Raw genomic sequence first — 6499 nt, 5'->3', positions numbered from 1 at the left:
AGACAAATATGGAAACAATTGCAACAAACAGTCACAGAAAGATAAGTGATGTGACAGAGAGACGAGCAAAGTACAACAGGGCTTCCAGAAGGAGTCTCGCATCTCCTGCCTGAGGGAACATCCCTGAAGGTGGCACAGAGACGGTGGCACTTGCCCACATTTTGTGGCATTTATTTGTACATGTATGTCTCTCCCCATTGGACTGTGAGATCCTTAATAATACAGACAGCTCACCTTTATGAGCATTAATCATATGGTAGACATTATGTGTGTGTGTGTGTGTGTGTATGCTATTAATTACACCAACTCCTTGAGTCCTCACAACAACTCCATGAGCTAGGGACTATCACAGTACCCCCATTTACTGATGACGATAAGGCTCTGAGAGGTCAAAGCCTGCTTGAAGCCACACAGCTGTCAAAATGTGCAGTCAGGACTCCGTCTGTCTGACTTCACAAAGAACTTCCACTGCTAAGATGTGTCACTGGTGTGCTGAGGCAGGCACCGTGTCCAGTTCACTGAAACTTAGTTTTCATTGTAAATTCATTCACGGTTATGCACCAAGAAGTCTGGTGAGCAAGAACCCTCCCAGGAACCCCAGCTCCACAGCCCCCAGAGGCCCTGCCCACAATGCTCCCATCTCACTTCTAACTGCAATCAACATGCTGGGTTCTGGATTATTCCAGCAGGTGAGCAGGGCTGGTGCTGGGGTGCTAACAGTATTCCAGGCACTAACAGTTGAGCTCCTGCTGCTCCACAGGAGAGGAGACTGGAGGGCTGGGTCTGCAAAGCCAGCCCATTATGCTTTGACTCTTTGGGGGTGACTGGGGATAAGAGATCATGGGGGCTAGAGCCCTCCCACTACCCCTCAGTATCAACCTGGCCGGTTCCACAAGTCAAGGTAGGCAGAGTAGGACATGGTTCCTGAGCCTCCCTGACACACCTCTCCTTGGATGACCACGAGGAAGGGCTGCTGGCTGGAGAGATTTCAGGTAGCCAGGTCAGACTACCTGACAGGCTGCCAGACACTAGAAACGGACTGTTTGTGTCCCACTTACCTGCGTGTGCACACGGAACTGTGGGTGAGGCAGCTCTTCCTGTCTGAAACAGAAAGTAAGACTTGTCTAAGCTCTAAGCTTGAGTTGCTTTTTCCTCTAAATAGAACAGAGCTTAGCCCTAGCCAGTTTGGCTCAGTGATCAGAGCACTGGTCCACAGACAGAAGGGTCCCAGGTTTGATTCTGGGCACGGACCTCGGTTTCAGGCTCCATCCCCAGCACCAGTTGGGGAGAGTGCAGGAGGCAGCGAATTGATGTGTCTGTCTCACATCCATGTTTCTCTGTCTCCCCCTTCCACTCTCTCTGAAAAGCAGCGGGAAAAATATCCTCGGGTGATGATTAAAAAAAAAAGAACAGAGATTAGAGAAGGCACACCTCATCTCCAGGAACAAATACAACCAGGAACAAATACAACCAGATGGGTATGAGTAACATCAAACACTTATATCACGCTCTACAGCTTTATATGCTGAGACTCAGAAGGCCCAGGCACTTGGGGAGAGTTACTGTTGAGGAAGCAGAGGCTCAGGGAAGTTAAGCATCAGGTTGAACCTAAGCTCCCTGCCACTTTCCAACCGAGTCCAGAGCGCAAAGTCCACACACATTCATTCCTCCACTCGCCCCAGGGAAAGGGGTGGGGGTGGGGGTGGGGGTGGGGGCAGAAGGGAGGTACCTTGACTCCGATCAAGTGGCTGGAGAGGAACAGGGTGGGGCCAAAAGTAAAAAAAAAAGCTGGGATTTTTCAGGTGCAGGCTTGACAAAAATGTGGAGTCACAGGAACCAGGATGATTTGCTGCTTCCCATACACTCCTCTCTCCGGAAATCTTCAGGAAACTGCTGGTCAGGCTTTGGATCTTCACATTGCCACCCCAGCCTCCCTCTCAGCCTCTTCCTGGTGCCCCTCCCCCACACCGGAGGCCGACTGGGGGGGCCCACAGCACACCCAGGCCCCTCTTGGGTCTGCAGGGCAGGCTGGGTGCGGGCGGGGGGGGGGGGGGAATGAAAGGCCACTCTTAGAAAGACCCAGTGACAGCATAGCCGGTTTTCATTTGCCAAAAGCCTGAATTGGACAGTGCATGCATTCATCACCTATCCATTCTCCGCCTCTATGTTCTAGAAAGGATTTGAGGCACACTTCATCACTTATTCATACAATAAGTCCTCACTTAGCCTGTAGAGAGGTTCCAGGAAATGACGACTTGAAGTGAAATGAGGTATAATGAAACCAGTTTTACATACCATCAGGTAACTGACAGAAACAAGAGTTTAGTTCCTACAGCCTATTCCGGGTGACAAAAACATCACCAGACTTCTAAATAAGTCCCCCAAATGCCTCTAATATTAAACATTGAAATAAATGAAAGCTATACATACATTTAAGAAAGGTTCATAAAAAACAACTAAGAGAATTACTTTCCAACCCACTTATTCCAATTCAGGGTCAGGGGGGCCTCTCCGGGCAGCGCAGGGACCCACCGACCCTGAACAAGACGCCTTCCATCGCAGGGGCACTCACACGCCTCCAGACTGGGACAACGTAGGCACGCCAGGTCCCCTAACGTGCACATCTTTGGGATGTGGGAGGAAACTCGAGTCCCCTGCACAGACGACCTGCACAGACATGGGAGAATGTGGGAACTCCACAAAGGCAGCGGGCCCGCTAGGAATTGATTTTTTTTTCTCATCAACTTTGTAACAAAATAACAGTGAGCAAAACAATGTTATTTAGGACATGCCAAACACGGATACTGCTTCAGTCAATCCTCGTTCACTCACTTCCTCACGCATCAAGTCTTTCTACTGCAAAAACCATCGATCGCCAAGTGCTGCCTCTTTTCTCAGGTGCTCCTGGGGCTCCCGGCCCAGTTCGGGATGTAACCCAGAATTCTAGAACTGCAGGGCTCAGTCCGTGGGCAACAGCTGCCTGATTCTGCAGATGAGAAGGTGGTCAGTAGCCACCTAAGGTCAAGGCCATACTGGAAAGAAAAGCCCCATCTTGGGCTTGTAGTCCAGTGGTATGAGGAAGCCAGAGAGAGACACTGTGAAAGGAAGCCTAGGCCACCAGAGGCTGGTCTTTGTGGCGAGGAACCCGCTCTTAGCTTTGGGGCCTGAAGATCTGGGTTCCAGCCCCAGCTGTTCACTGCGTCTGCCCAAATTCTTACGCCTTGGGCATCACCGTTGAGTCGGCCCATGAGCGTCTCAAACTCAGGTGCAAGCCCAGTTCTCTACCCACCTGTACATGCCTCCTGTTCCAAATCTGCTCCCCACCCCATCTCAGACTGGCTCCTCTCTCCAGCTGCAAATGCCAGAGGCTGGGGCATCTCCCCCCCTACCCCCCACTTGGCCAACAGCCAAGTCCTGTCCTCTGTAACCTCCCCATGCCTGCTGCCCCACTGTGAGGCCCAGCTCCTCTGCCGCCGGACTACTGTAGACAAGTGCCTCAGCCTCTCCATGAACAGGCTCTACACTGTCGCTACACGGGCCTGCCTTTGGTCCCTAGAGGAATGGGGTGGGGAAAGCCCCTGGGTGAATCTGGAGGCCGAGTCCCAGCTCCACCACAAAGTAGCCCTGCTGATCCACACATGACCTGTCTCTATAATCTATGACTGATTTCCAAGGTCGAAGACAACTAATAATGACCTTCACTCCCTAATCACACCCTAAGGCCAGGTGCTGTGCTCGTACTTTATGTAACTTAAACAGAACAATCCTGAGGCACGTGCTACCCCAATTTTATAGATGACGAAAGTGAGGCATTGAGAAGCTACATAACTTGGCCCCTGCTTACACAGCTAGTATGTGGAGAGTTGGGATTCAAACCCAGGTCTGCCCAAGCCCAACTCCACACTCTGCTATACAACCGTCTCTTGCTGGTGTAGGAACTTTCCTTAATTGACCAAACCCTCACTCCTTTTATGCATGGGAGGGTCATGAACCTACTTCCTCCACTCTGGGCAGCAAGAATAAAAGTCCTGCAAGTTGGCTGCAGCTGCTGAATGCCCTGCATTCCTAGAGCAGTACGTACCAGGCGGAGTTCAGCTGTGCCTGTCCCCTCACAAGGGCTGCTGGCTGGCCAGCACTGCCACTGGACCTGGACCAAGCCACTGGGAAATGGCCCCAAACTGGGCACGTAGCACTGTCTGTGACCTTGGGCTCCTGAAATGGCTCACCTTCCAGCAAGGTGAGAGGAGTGCTGAGAGGCTGTGTCAGATGCAGCACACTTTAACCTGGCACAATATTTAAGATGGGGACAGGAGACTCTGACATGAACTAGGAGGCCCTGGTGTTGAATTCAAAACATTAACCCTGGGGACTGCTCAGGTGGGTCTGAATTCCTATGAGCCACTATTGCCCAATGTCAGGAATGGTAGTGGGGACAGCAAGAGATGGTGCTGGGTAGGCCGTCCTTTAGGGGGCCAGGGAACCAGGGAGTAAGGCACTGTGGAGGGTAAGGAGGCCTGGCTGGCACTGGCCTGGCAGGATCCCAACTGTGCACTCATTAGGATCCAGCAAGGTAACGACTAAAGTGCTTGGAGAGCTACCAAGAGCACTCTGAATGTTTGACTTCCTTTTTATTCAGAGGCTGCTTGTGTTTGTCCTTCCTTGGGGACGGGGGGCTGAGTTGTAGGATGGTGTCCCAGAGACAGCACAGGCTCTAGAACTGCAGACGCGGTATGGTCCTGGCCCCTCTTTAGCTCTGGGAACTCGGACAAGTTCTGTAGCCTCCCTGGTGAAGAATGGCTCACACACACCCCCGCCCCCCATCAGACTCAGTCTGGTCCTTATAGCCATCTACAGGGCCCTGTATCTAACCAGGAGCGTCACAGGCCTCTGGCCTCTCACTCTCCCTTCCCCTTTGTTCACTCTGCTCCAACTGACCTTTTCACATTTTCTTAACACACAGAACATGGGCCTTTCCACTTGGTTTTCCCAGGTATATGCAATGCTGTCCCCTTGCCCACCGCAGGTCTCCACCCAATCAGTGTGCTGTTCTCTGACTACCCTATTCAAAATGGTAACTCCTACCCTTGATTTTTCTCTAGTACATGTATCTCCATTCAACATACAAAATATGGTTTATCACCTGTCTCCACCCACTAAAATGTAAGCCCAAGAGGACAGGGACTTTGTTTCTTTTTGTTTTTTAATCCTCACTCGAGAATATGTTTTGATTTTAGAGAGAGGAAGGGGTGGAAAGAGAATGCAACATCAATCGGCTGCCTCCTGTATGCACCCCAATCGGGATCAAACCCAAGCCTGGGTATGTGCCCTGACCAGTAATTGAACTTGCCACCTTTCGGTGTATGGGATGACATTCCTACCAACTGAGCCACACTGGCCAGAGCTTTTTTTAATTAAAAAAATTTTTAAATTGTCATTTTTAGAGATTTTGTCTTTTGTGCACTTCCATTTTCCCCCTTGCTTCACAGTACCATGCAGGCTTACCTGGAAGGCAAGGATCCAACCTCTGCATAAAATACCAAAACATGCCTGATACACAGTGGGCGCTGTTTTAGATTCCTAGGGCTGCTGAAACAATTTACATGAACTTGGTGGCTTAAAACAGGAACTTATTCTCACAGTCCTGTGGGCCAAAGCCTTTTAGTTTTGGTGGTTGCAGGCTGCATAACTCTAATCTCTGCCTCTGTCTTCATGTGGCCTTCTCCTTGTGTTTCTCTCGTCTCTTATAATGACACTTGTCACTAGACTGAGGGGCCACCTGGCTAATCCAGGATGATCTTGAGATCCTTAACCTACACCTGTGAAGACCTTTTTCCAAATGTTACTTTGACAGGATCCAGGGGTTAGAATATGGACATATCTTTTCAGGGACAGCACTCAACCCACTGCAGCACTCGATAGTAATTATCACATGAATGGGAAGACACAGAAAAGCTTACAGGTTCTAGTCGTGGAGTAAATAACTGAGCACGCATTACAGGCCAGGCACCTGTAATTATATGCGGCACCTGAATGGCAGCTCATTTATTCCTCGCAACTAGCCAGTAAGGCAGATTCCACTATTCACGTTTTACATACAAGGGAGAGGACTCACGGCAGGGCTTCCACCCAAAAGCCATATGGGTGCCCACCTCAGGGTGACAGGTACAGCACTAACCCACAGGGTAAGAGGAAGCCATTTTGCCCAGCTCCAGCCACAGCCTGCCATCGAGCTCCCAGGACAAGCACCTGGAGCAGGCCCAGCTCTGGCTGGCAGCAGGCACTAAGAACACTCAGGTAAACTGCACACCAGTGGGCACTAAGGCACATGCACACCCATTAAATCTCACAACCTGGGGAGACAGATCTTTCATTTTCGGACAAGGCTACCAGCCCAGAGAGGTCACAGAGCAAATCAGTGATACAATTCAGACTTGAATCCAGGTGTCAACCCTTCAAGTCGATGGCTTTCCATGCTCTCAAGCTCCCTCATTACCAGAAA

This window comes from Miniopterus natalensis, chromosome 2 (genome assembly GCF_054644295.1).
Source record: "Miniopterus natalensis isolate mMinNat1 chromosome 2, mMinNat1.hap1, whole genome shotgun sequence".
NCBI classification, from domain to species: domain Eukaryota; kingdom Metazoa; phylum Chordata; class Mammalia; order Chiroptera; family Miniopteridae; genus Miniopterus; species Miniopterus natalensis.
Note: the sequence above shows the minus strand (reverse complement) of the source record.